This window comes from Carettochelys insculpta, chromosome 7 (genome assembly GCF_033958435.1).
Source record: "Carettochelys insculpta isolate YL-2023 chromosome 7, ASM3395843v1, whole genome shotgun sequence".
Classification (NCBI taxonomy): Eukaryota; Metazoa; Chordata; order Testudines; family Carettochelyidae; genus Carettochelys; species Carettochelys insculpta.
In genome coordinates, this window is record NC_134143.1 from 37,976,805 (window position 1) to 37,990,427 (window position 13,623).

At 40.1% G+C, this 13,623-nt stretch overlaps 1 protein-coding gene across 2 annotated transcripts in view; it reads right to left on the bottom strand.

Annotated features, from left to right (window-relative positions):
- PRKG1 (protein kinase cGMP-dependent 1) overlaps window positions 1–13,623 on the bottom strand; it is an 880,390-nt gene that overhangs the window by 518,152 nt on the left and 348,615 nt on the right. The window lies entirely within an intron of this gene.

The following is a 13,623-nucleotide window of genomic DNA, read 5'->3' on the forward strand; positions in this document are numbered from 1 at the left end:
TATAGTGGGACTGTATGGAGTATTAAAAAGCAACAGCTGCAGGAAAACAAAGAATGTCAATACCAAATTATATTCTTCAAACAACTTCAGAGAAAAGACTGGTAGAGGGAAGAGAATAGAAACAAGAGCCATAGCACCTACCATATGCGTGCTAGTTCAAAAATAGTGTTGAAGAAAGATTCATGACAGACAACAAGGAAAATAAGTATAATACAAGTGTGAGGAAATACATGATTATGCTCAATGTTGTCATTTATCGTGAGACAAAAGATCACAAAGAAAGTAAAACAAAATGTCAGTGAATAATGAAGAAAAAGACCACTAGAACAAAAAAATCTACACAAATGTGCACACGTCTAAATTAACTATTGATCTGTTTCTGGAACCAGGCTCCACAAACAACTTCCTTCCCAATTCAACAACAGGAAAAAACAACCCTTTCTACAGAATGTCTTCCAGCAATAAACGAACTACAGATCACACAAAGGCCTTGGCACTAAAGCAGGTCTCATAGGCTGCTCCAGCCACAAGCGTCTCACCACATGCCCTCTGAACAACTTGCAGATGGAGCACAGGTCTTTAATGCATCAGTGAGACAAGAAGCACCTTATGTGGGGATGACTGTTGGGGATACCCCCCAATGCATAATGTTAGAACCTAGTGAATATCACAAAGGGCAATCAACTACTCAAATACAGTATTAGGACTAAAATTTACCTAAGGTACGAATTCTTAGTACAACATACAGGAAAATTTTCCCTCAAAGACTAAAATATGTGGTTTAAAAAACAAACACACCAGGGCACCAACTCTAACTTTGGTTGGTGAGATAATGCCCTTACGGGGAAACTGCTACTCAACTCCATTGCATTGGGTGCACTGGCACATAAGCTGAACACATGGCTGCATCGACTTGAAGTAGAAAAATGAAAATGTACATACATTTACTGAAATTTAAGCCACTATCAACACATTTCAGGACAAGCAGAACAATCAAAAAACTATCTATATTTTTCTGTTCTATCAATGTGTCACACAATAAGAAAATTTATAGCCCTTGCATAAACATCAAGAAATGAAACGGTATCTTAGCAAATATTTCAAAAGTAAGTATCAACCCAAAATTGTATAAAATAAAATGTGCAGGGGGAGGTGTCGATACTGGGTTGGGGTGGACAGCATAAATTGAATGAGGATAGCGAGCAATGAAAGGTGAATCTGTTCTTGTTCAAATAACGTTCAGGTGATTTTTAAAGGTGTACAATTATTCAGTCAAATTGTATATGCTGGTTTATTTCTGTGTTAGATTAATTAAATATAATATCAATCCTATGTTCTTAAAAGAAGGGGGGGGTTGTGTGAGAATAAATGCTTATTTCAAATTTATTTCTGTATTATATAGACTTTTTCCAAGACCTGATTCAGTAAGGTATTCAGCTCATGCCTATATTAAATCAAGCTAGTAATTTCATTGACATTAATAGAACAATGCACGTTTAAAAGCTCACATTTGCTTACGTTCCTTACAAATTTTTTTGTTGCACTTAAGTCTGTTATTGTTTGAATTCAGTCAAACATGAATTCTATCAAAAACAAATGACATGTAACTGGAGGGAATATATGCCAATTTTGACTTTACATGAATGCAGCAGTATGTTTCTTACAATATATCATTGGTCTCTATTTTGTCACTCCTGAGTCAACTGGCCGCAATAGTGTATTCACACTTGTATGTGCACAGATTTCAGCATTGATCACACACCCCCTTTGAATATACAGTACCAACATCTGGTGTGCCACAGTTGAATAAAATGGAGTGTGCGTTTAATGAAAACCCAATATACACTTCATGCTGCTTTAGGAAAAAAAACAAGAAAAACTGTATAGAAAAATACCTATTCTTAAAGAAATTGAGTATGATAAGTTTTGTGCACAGAAGGTGCAACATGTGCCTGTGCATGCATATTGGCTGCTTACATGTGTACATTTATGGACATAAATCAACCTACAAAGCTGTCTTGCGGGTCCAGTGCTGACTTGGTAAGGTGGAATTCTCACTGAAATCTCACTAGTGTGTTTATTACTGGTCTATTCAAATAACTGATAACATGTAAAACTAATATTGAAAGAAAAGGCTTCTTCATGAAATATTTGAAGTGGCAATACGTCAAAGTGAACTACAAGATTTCTAATGCATGGTAGCAGAGTGCATGCAGGCAGTTACTGTGCAGCGAAAGCTAGACTGCTGTAGGTTTTGGCTTGCCATGCACTACCAAACATTAGTCAAGCCCAAAGAAAAAGCCAGTTTCATAGTTGAGAAAGTATAGAAAAAAAGTGACTGTTTGGGTCCAGTTTACTTGTTTAATCCTATAATTCACACATATAGGTATTATTAAAAATTAGATGTGTAAAAATTAGTGTGTATATTAAACATCTTAGAAAATAAAACAACACAGATAGCTTTTGTTATAAGTGACATGTGAATTACAAAAATCAAAAATTGTTTCATATCATTGCTTTTGAAAAAAGACATTATGTAAAAGGTGCAACACACCGGAGAAGGGTTGGCTTTGCTTTTAAGGCACTACCGTAAGATTTCTGAAAGCAGCCGTTCTCTACAGGAAAGCACAAAAAGAACATAATGAATAATGGCATGGTGCCAGATTATGGATCTAAGATTATTTTACTTCAAACTAGATAAAGATCCAAACCAAAGCCAAGACAGAAAAAGCTTACACATGCTGTTCATATTCACCACATATTTTATGTATAGCAAAGCAATGAATTGACAAAAGCAGACCTTCCTTGTAATAACTCTCTCATGTATGGCACGTTAAGACTCACAGAGAGCAGCATAAACATCAAGTCCACATTTGATTTCTGTCAGTCTCTCAAACAAATTGCTATCTGTCTTCCCTTCAGATTACAAAAAACTGTTACATCTGGTTTCATTTAAGGCAGCTATCATGCACTGAGGACAGCCTGCCGTTGCAGAGAAGAGTGGTCGAAGAGTAAAGCTTTAGAAGATTAAAAACCAGCCTACCCAAGACAAAATGTTTTATGTCCCTTCTGTAGGAAAGAAGCTTAGCACTAGCAGAACTACTCTGAAGAGACTCGTACTTCCTTCGAAAAAGCTGCCTCAATGTCACGTTAGTAAATAATTATGGACAGTAGAATAGAGCTGAAAAACTGAGACCAACTCTTCCACCACAAAAGAAGCACCAATCTACAAATCAACAGCTGTCTCACACATCATCCATGTTATCAGCATATACCACAGTTACAGTTGTGTAGTAGGAATTGCTATTACAGTTGCTCCATGGAATTTTCTTGGGAAGCTATTATATTTTTTTATACTTCCCGTTCCCGTGGAGCAGTACAACACAAGATGCACAATTTTGCAGCTCCTAACACAATAAGAAATATAGGGTATGTCAATATTGTAAATGTGAAGGGGGCCAATGAAAGTTTAAGGATGCTGTGTTATTCCAACTAGATAACAATATATGCTCCTGATTATACTCCATGAAACATTCACTGCCAAATACCCAGAACACAATGTGTTCATAAACATATACAAAGAGAGATGAGTGACAATCTTAGAAAGTTTCAGACTACATCAGAATTCATAAAAAACTAAGGGTTAAGCCCCAGTCTTACTGAAACGAGTGGGAGTTTTGTCAGGAGCTTCAGACGGACCAGAGTTTCATTCCTGGCATTATCTGTGCCTTAGGCACAATGCTTTTAGATTTTTTTTTCATTAAAATATTTATTCCAAGATATTTTACACTCTAGTATATTGGAGTGACTTATGTCAAGGTGTCTACCTAATCAACTGCAACAATGTGTAAAGCTTCTCCAAACAAATTCTTATGTTAACTTGTGAGGTTGTGGAATCATCACCGGAGATTTTTTAGAGCACATTAGACAAACACCCGACAGGGATGGTCTAGATGGTGCTTTGTCCTTGCATGCAGCATTCTGGACTTGATGACTGCCAAAAGTCCCTTCCAATTCCATGAAGCTTGGTACACATTTGCAGAATTATTAGGAGGAGTTTCAAGGGTTTCTGCAGAGATACAGCTTAGATATGTCTGTTAAGCACTCTGCAGAAATTATTACAATATTTACAAAATGAATAAGTTTGCCTGGACTTTTTACAGGTCACAAATGGTTTCAGAGAAAACAAAGCCACCAAAATGTGTGCAGTAAAGGTTAAAGAGTGTATTGTTTGAACACACTTTAAATTCCCTCTTCCCATGTAAAAACTGAGTTCTATTCTAACTTAAAAATACCTCTTTCCGTATTATAAAGGGGGAAGAAGCAGAAACAAGGGCTAGCTCACACAAAATCTTCAAAGTAAATGTTTTTTTGGATAGTTTGAAGTCTATGTGGCTTGAAAACTGCCAGGAAGATATCCCTGGGATCAAAATTTTTGCTGGTCCCCTAGGCAACCAGCTCAGATTTGGTCAAGTTAAAAGCTATTTAAAAACTGGGAACTCTAATATGTTGTATCCATTGTACAGTTTGTTTAAGGCAGATTCCCAATACTTCCATCATTATAGAACATTGAATATGCATTGCAATTGCTCTAAAAAGCAGTCAAAAACCCCACCAAACATTAGGTATCATTAAACAAGTGATAGATATGACAAAAATATCATATGAACTCTATATAAATCCATTATAGACTCACATCTTGAATACTGCACAGAGATATGGGCACCCCATTTAGAAAAAAAAAGACAGTGGAATAGGAAAATGTTCAGAAAAGGCCACAAAAATAACGAGGAATACTGAATGATTGTGCTATGAGGAGAGATTAAAAAGACAGGCATTTTAGCTTTGAAAAGAGAAGACTGAGGGCGGGTATGCAGGGGGAGGAGATCCGAATATCCGATAAAAACTTATAAAATCAATGACTGATGTGGAAAAAATAAGGAAGTGTTATTTCCTCTTTTATGACACAAGAGCTAGGAGGTCCCTCAAATGACATTACTAGGCAGCAGGCTTAAAAACAAAAGGGAGTATTTCTTCGTACAAAGCAGTTAAATCTGTGGAACTCCTTGCTAGAGGATTTTGTGAAGGCCAAGATTAAAAAAGGGTTCCAATAATAAAGTAAGTTCATGGATGATAGGGCCGTCAATGGCTATTAGCCAGGATGGGCAGGGATGGTGTCCCTAACCTGTTTGCCAGAAGTTGGGAATGGGCAAAGGGGACATAAAACTTGTCAATTAGCTTTTCTGTTCATTCTGTCTAGAGCACCTGCTTTGGCTGCTCTCAGAAGACAGGATATGGGGCCAGGTGCATCTTTGGTCTGACCCAGTATGGCCGTTCAACATCCTATGCATATTTCAAGCTATGAATGCTACTGTACTAGAATCAACATAACCCAGTGAATCTTCTGTCTGTACCTCAGTTTCCACTCACCAAACAACTCTGACAGAGTCAGGAGTTTTGATGAACATTCCCGTTCTTGGAATTTGCTTTAAGATACTTGGTCCCACAACAAACAGCTCTGTTAGCCATTGAAGGAACAGGCTGTCTTGACATGTTCCTTTTAACACACATTTCTGCTCTATTTTTGTGCCTTGAACTTACCAGGAGATGGTTACAGGTTCCAGCCCCATTGTCACATGATCCCTTTAACACTCAGACAATTTCTTTAGCCAAACACTGTATCGTGAATCCTCCTCAGTGCTCAATAGTCTGCTACACTTTTCAGCTCTTTGTGCTCTCTGCAGCTCTTATTCCACTAGAATAGTTTGAATTCTGGCAAATTATCACTCCAGTTCTACCACAAGAAAATCTTCCTTTTTCCTCCCAGCACCACCTCTTGGGAGGTTTCACCTTCTTGATGCCCCTGGGATACTTAACTCAAGCACAAGCCCGGGTTTTGGGCCTCATCTCCTTTACAACTTTAACATGTCTATAGTTTCCTCATGTAGTGTTTTTATGCAGAAAGGTTATACCATAATAATTATATAAAGTAAAAACAGAACTGGGACTTGTCACAAGCCACAATACTATTGTTAGCTCTTCCACAGACTTCCTGTCTGACCTTGGGTACTTAACCCTTTTATAGCTCAGATTCCACACCTCCAAGTAGAACTACCATTGTTGTACCTTGCGATGTTGTCAGGACTCCTAGAAAAATGTTGCAAAAGTACTATATGACCGTTAGTTGGAATCCACTTTGGGTTTAAAAACTAAAAGTGCATGAAGGCCTAGGGTGACCCTATTTCACTATGATGAATATGAGACACCTGGTAAAATTGCTCAAATTCAAGCAAGCTCAACAGCAATCAAAACAGAACTATGCAGTCCCCTCCCCCTCCCAGGGTCAATGGAGTCAGGGGAGGCAGAGCACCATTTGACCTTGACCTCAAACTCAAAGGGGGGCCTCAGATTTAGACACAATTTTTTGGCATTTGATAGGGGAGAGAAGCATTTGTTAAATAAAACATATTACAATTCTGTCATTTTTTGAGCTTATTTTGTTTCCATGTATTTTTTTTTTTAATGTGCATTATAATAAGGGCCCTCAAAAGCTGAGAGTGGCCCAGGACTCTCCAGAGAGGCCCTGCTCCCAACGTGCTTTAAAAGCTCCAGGGCCCACCGGGGGAAGGCAGCCACGAGGGTCTGGCCTGAGCTGGGGACTCAGGTATAGGTATAGGATGACTTCTGTTTTGGGGCAGGGCCCAGCAGGCTCAAGCTAGCTCCATATGGCAGGACCAGGGAAGCAGAGCCACCCTCACCCCATTCAGCAACCACCGAGCCTGGTGCATGGGGGCAGGGGATAGGAGGGGCGCTCAGATCAAAAAAGTGTGAAAACAGCTCAGGTAGAGGGAGGAGTAGTGTGAGAAGAGGAGTGACATGGGGCTGTGAGAGGCCAGGAGCTATCTAGTGGATGTGTGCGGGCAGCTGAGGGTTCAGGTTAGGATTGCTAGGGGCTGTGTGCATATAGGCGGCTAGCTCAGGTGTGGAGGTAGGGGACAGGACAGAGGTTAGTTTGGGGCTATGTAGGGCTGGGGGTAGAGTAGGGTAACTAGGGGCTGTGTGGGGTCAGGTGTAGCTGATGATGAAGAGTAGTAGCAGCTAAGGGCTGTTTCCAGGCAGAGGGTAGCTCAAGGTTCAGGCGGGAAGTAGCCTGGAGCTGCGGACAAGCAAGTGTAGCTAGAGATCGTGTGTGGGCTGGGGATAGCTCAGAGGGTAGAGATAGGGTAACTAGGGTCTGTGTGTCAGGAGTGCTCCCCTGCACTCAGAGAGCTCTGCCAGCTATGGAGATGCATCCCCCACCCCTGCAGCTCTTACTGGCTATGTGAGAAGAGTGGGTCAGGAGCTGGCCAGAGGCAGGGAGTGAGGAGTAGGAGGTCAGTCCCTGTGACTGCACCGCACTTTTAGTTAAGTTTTGAGGAATGGGTGGCCCACAGGGGTCACTAGGGCTTGGGCATTCAGTTTCAACTCCCACAGCTTGTGGCTTCATTGGCAAGAGAGAGAGGGAACAACAGGGATCAGGACTTAGCTTAGGAGGAAAAGCATGCAGGGGACAGGGGCGGGAAGGAATGGTGCACTAGAGAACAGGTCTTCAGCCTGTGGGGACTGGCACACCAGGGACTGGGGCTTCAGCCCTCAGGTTCCTATCCTCAGGCCTGTGAGGTAACCAATGGGAGCATTCAGCTCCGCACCTCTCAACTTCCACAGGGGCAGGGGTGCTAGGAAGTAGGGCTTCAGCCCCACAGCCTGAAAGGGCTAGCAGACTCCATCCCCCATGGAGAAATGCTGCTTACAGTGCACGTGGAGAGGGGTGACACCCCACCACATAATCTTCCATCACACATAGGCTGCCTCTCCTGATTGGGGTGTGTGCACGCACGCACAAGAGAGAATTTCTGGGAGTCCCAAAACCATCTTCACTACTCTTATTACTTCATTAGCCTTTTCCATCAATACGCAGGATGAAAAGTTGTCTTTTAGGGGCTGATTTTTTTTAAATGGATAACAGAAGTGGTTTTCTTCCCCATAAACAGATTTTGATGAATGTATAATGGCCTTATGCATTAAAATTCAGAAGCTGAGTGAAGAGAAATTGAACAGTTGCACTTCATAGGCAATGAGAATGACAAAATGTAGCACTGTTTTATTGTGCATTTGTTTGTACCAATCACATTCCACTATAAGTTTTAGTTAGAGTACATTCTGCTGTAGAGTTTAGCATAAAAATCAAAGGTCTCCTGAAATGTTTGCAAAGGAAGGAACTTGCTCAAAATAAAATAAAATAAAAGCCAGAGACTTCAGACATTTCACAGAGCTCTGTTCAAAAATGAAAACAAAACAACAAATGAGAATTTTACCAATAGAAAATTGGCCTTGAGTTTTGCTATTCGGTGGAAGACTGACACTCATCTTTTTTTATATCCAGCAGATAAATAGAGCATTTTCAAGGTGGTCTCACTGCGAAGAACAGCACATTTGAGAGACAAAGATGTGCCCTCAAATGTATGTGCCCATGGAAACTGCTAATCCATTGCCAATGTTTTAATGTACTTCGCAGGTAAGGTTTGTAACCTGACAAATAGCTTGAGATATTAAAACTGAGAAACTCTACTACTAAATTCCAGCATTACTACTTAATGAGGACTTAAGTGCTATCATCATAATGTTTTTTTGCATTTCAACTCAAAAATAAATCCTGTCCACGAGTCCAGCGTCAGTCGCTTTCATTGTTATCTTGTTCTATGCCTGTTCTCACATTCTACTTCTGCTATGTATTGTTTGCATATGATGAGAGAGAAATTGTGCTCTTGGTCATCTGTCGTCATTGGTCCGAGAATAGTGAATGGGCCACATCCTCAGAATTACTCATGTTGTGACTGCAAGAGGAATTCTCTTTTTTGCATACATTCTCAGCTAAAGAGACTGTTGGTAATACAAGTCAGTATTTGTGTCAGTCTGGTATTAAACAAATAAGATGCGAAGGATTGCCTTTCCTGCTTTGCCTAAATTCAGAGATCAAGAGCATCATACCGCACCAAGTAGCACCAGCAACAGGATCCAAACTGCCGCTGTAATTTAGGCAATGAAGCATGGCGTATGTACGTGCATATGGAGCACAGTTACTGCAGTAACCTCATGTGGAACACCATCATTGTCTCAAAGAGCAGAATTCCTGTTACCAATCTACACACAGCATTCAGTTATAGGACTACAGACTATTGTGCCTTGTCTTTCCCTGCTGCTCCCAATTAACACACCTAACGCAGTCGAACATCTCAGTCTAACTCGAGTAACATCTCTTACTTTAGTCCCAAAATTACCTGCATATCCTGTGCATGCCACACAGGATGTGTCTATACTTATGTGGTGCAGTCGACACCTCTCAATCGATCTTCCGGGGATCAATTTTGCCACGTGTGAAGATGCAACAAAAACAGATCTCTCTGGGTGGGGCCATCAACCATGGTACTCCACACTGACTTATGGAGTACGGGATATGGCATGAGTCTGAAGATCCCTGATCTACATCAGGGAACAAAGTCGATACTGATATATCAATTTCAGCTATGTTAGTGTTGGGGCTAGAATTAGGTATCTGGATCAACTTTGACGCTAGCGTAGACCAGGCCATTTGGTGCCTCCTCATTTACTGGCTGAATATTCACATCAAAAATAACGAATTGTGAAATTAAGATAATAAAAGACCATCACTAGTGATATGAAATAAGTCCCATGTCTTTTTAAGTTTGCTGCACAAATGAACCGTGTGTGTCCGTCACACAGCTGGGTGTTGTCAGGTGGAAAGTTTCATCAGCTAACCACACAACACTTCTAAAGATGTGATAAAGGAAAAAGTGAAAAGACCATCTGGGTGCATAGTTGGCTGCTGGAGCTACTAATATGCTTCCTGAGAACCCAAACTTCCTGAGAACTCAGGCAGTGCACTGGAATAAGGTGGATTGACCATCACCTGCAGCCATCTCTAAACTATTAATTTTGGTTTTCCAATATTCAGTAGCCTCCTGCTGTTTCTCCTCAGGGACTTCACAGCAGCATGTTCATCTATTTTCAGATGAACTACACAAGAAGAATCCTTTTCCAAATTTAGCAGCAAAAGCAACCACTTCCTACCCCCACTTAGTTTTTTTTTTCTGGGCAACGTGAACCTTCATCTGCCTCTGGACAGCGCTTCCTTATTGGGTTTGGAAAACTCGGCCTAGATTTTTGGTTATCAGCTCTCACAGACAGACACAATTGTCTGGTTTGAGCTCTTGGAGCTTGGTTAGTGCTCAAGAACCTATTCAAGCAGCTTCCCAAGCTCGGTCCTCAGCCTCCCACAACAATTCTTTTTCTAGTACAGTTGAAGCTCTCTAATTCAGAGCTCTCTTTTCTGGCAAACTCTAATTTGACATGATTTTACATAGCCAGATAGCCACTTATGGGTGTGGCAATGTTTCCTGTGGTCCTATAAAATATGTCTACAGCAAACAGTCCTTGTTCTCAGTGTTCTGTGCTGTTATTTAGCTGTAATTTACTCTCAAATGTCTTCTGAGAGTCCAGTAACAGAAATAGTGTTGGTAATGCGCTAGAAAATATTGACCTTCGGTCATCCAGCAAACTCTCTCACCCTCACTCGTCAGGTCCTGAGGGTGCCAAATGAGAGGTTCAACCTGTAGTATCTTTTTGGAGGGAAAAAAGGGATTTTATGAATGTAGGATCCATTCTTCCATAGTTTCTCCTGAGCCTTTTCATTTTGGCAGGAATACCTCTGGGTCAGAACATAACTCCAACTCTTCTCAGGGGTCTGCGTTCCCTTATCTAACAATATACCAACAAACATGAGGCTTAACACCAATCATGGACAAAGAATCTGTTCCTAGAGCATATAGGTGGAGGATCAACTGGACAATAGCCTGCAGGAGGGCAGGAATCAATACACAGATATACTACATTAGTGCTTTGATACCACAGCAAATAGAGATTTACTGGGGTTGTTTCATTTGTAATATGACATAATAAATGTACTGTTCAATTAATGGTTTACCTGCAGGGAAATGTACTCTACTCCCAAGCTGTGTAGTTAAAGAATTTGAAATACCAAATATTAGAGAAACAAACAATAGGCCAAATTCATCTGGGTAAAGGAAATGGTGCAGTACAGGTATAAAATAAGAGGATTAATTTGACCCACTTATGATTTTTTTTTCAGGCTGGCATATAGATAGCACAATCTTCCACTGAGAAAAATAAAGTCTGAACACATGGAGCGGATCCAGCCAATTGGGAAAATGAAAGAAATATCAGGAAGTTCTGTGAACAAAGTAATGAAGCCAACCACTCCATCTTGAAATTTGTAAATCTGATGTGTAATTTGCATTTACATCTGGACAATGCAAAACAATGAACAAAGCAAGTGACATTTTAATGGATGCACAAAAGACTAAAGACACTACATTTTGAAGAACTGTTGATAACTTGAAAATAACCTCAGTTTGAAATTGAACCTATTTTACTTGGTCCCAGTTACCAAAATTGTGCCTATCAATCTTAAGGGTTTGTATTGCCACATATCACTGAAGTATCTGAGCCCTTTTCACACAATATAGATTGGCAATAGCAAAGCCCTTTCATGGAGTTTATGGCTTTTCTCTATTTCCAGATGATGGAAAGCTTTGCTTTAGTTAAGTTTTTTTTTTTTTATTGAGTGGGGGAAAGCGAGAAAAAAACAAACAGACAGCATTTGACATTGTGAATGTCATTCTGGTTACGGTGTAAAGCTTTGTCATACTGGAAGGCTCAGCAACGCTTTCTAAGGTAATCAGATTCTGGATTCACCTCAAATCCCCTAGAGTTTTTATTTCAAATGTGGACCCCGAGATCTGAGAATGCTCTAGCTCTGACTCTCAAATACGTTGCTAACTGCATTGTCCCAAATAATAATTATAATCTTGGAAGATCATAGATGGTGATACAGTGCCTAATTGAAAACAAATATATTAATGGGTTCAAAATATTAATTAGGACTTTGTTAAATGGAAGTTACTGGGAGTCAATGGAATGGCCACATTTGTTTTTTTCCCCCCCCCCCCCCCTCTTTGCCACACTTTTCTTGGAGTCCTGGTCAAACTCCACATTAGACAATAATTGAAACTCTGTTTCCACCTAAGGAGGAAAATATTCCCATAGCATAAAGCTGAATAATCAGGCATCATTCTTCCTTCTTTGAAAAGAAGAGACAGTACTGAGCTGAGATAGGTACAGTGCTGGTGATGGTATGGTCATACCAGACACATGAGGGAAATGACTGAAAATAAAACCAGACCTATCCAATAACTGATTGTCTTCTTTTACAAGTTAAAATATATGTTTACAGAGCAAACAGCACCAAGATCCATTTAGCTAATCAATTTGGTGAATCTAAAATCATGAAAAATGTGGAAGTAATGCTCAACTGGGCTCAGTAGTGTGGTGAAATGGTCTTAGGAGCAGTTTCTCTACAGGTGTGTAATCAAAGAGAAATTAATTTAGAAATTTACAGAAGAATGCAAACAAAGCATATAAGTGACAACAGCTCTGCTTATTCCATTTATGTGGCACAAATGATAGCAGTTCATGTAACATCACAAGTATTTTTAAAAGATTTTTTTTCACGTACTTCACTAGAAATGTCATATGTACATAAGAATCCACCAGCCCACCCACCTCCTGCCACACACACCCTGATAAGCCATGGACCAGTATTAGCTGAACTGCGAAGAGCAGTTTCAACTATACAGAATAATGAAGTGGAAATGCAAAACCTCCCTGCCTTTGCCTTATCAAGTTTATTTGCATATTATCACAAGTAATAATGTATTAATCTGATTCACTAACCCAGAAACAGCTATTAGCTTAGTGTTCTTAGAGAAGAATAAGGATGGTGGTATGGTACCCGGGGAGAGATCTCCCCAGTGTAATGGTGCAGGACTCATCTGCTTAAACCATCATGCACTGTTCCTGTCAGATGGTCAGAAGATTGTCCGTCCCACAGGAGATTCTCTGATTGTCTTAAAGTGAATTCTACTTCTGTCAAAATGATTTCAGCCTTCCCCTGCTGCCTCCTCACTCCTCTTTACCTCATTATGTTCATTTTGTTCTGAGTCTGCATATCTCCCTCACAAACTCATTTTGTAGAAGAGCATACAGTAAAAGTATGACAAAGTAAGTAATCTAGTTGTGACAGATATTAAACAGATTTAAGAGATAAGTGGGCTATTCTGCATACTTGGCTCAATCTAATTCTTGACCTTCTCCCCACCCCTCCACTCTCTGATTTGCTCACCTTGATTATCTTGTTCTGATTTGTCCTCCTTGCTTACTGTTTTTGGTTCTCTGTGCCTTAAATATTGAGTCTGTTCTGGTCTGGCTATGGTCTGAAGAAGTGGGTCTGTCCCACGAAAGCTCACCTAATAAACTATTTTGCTAGTCTTTAAAGTGCTACTTGACTGTTTTTTTGTTTTGAATTGTTTACAGCAGCCATTTTAAAAAGGAACACTTATATAGCTGCAATGGGGTCAATTTTTAAATTCCACTATACTAACCTAAATCTATCCCGAGTGTTACAACCAGGTTACTAAGTGTTTAACC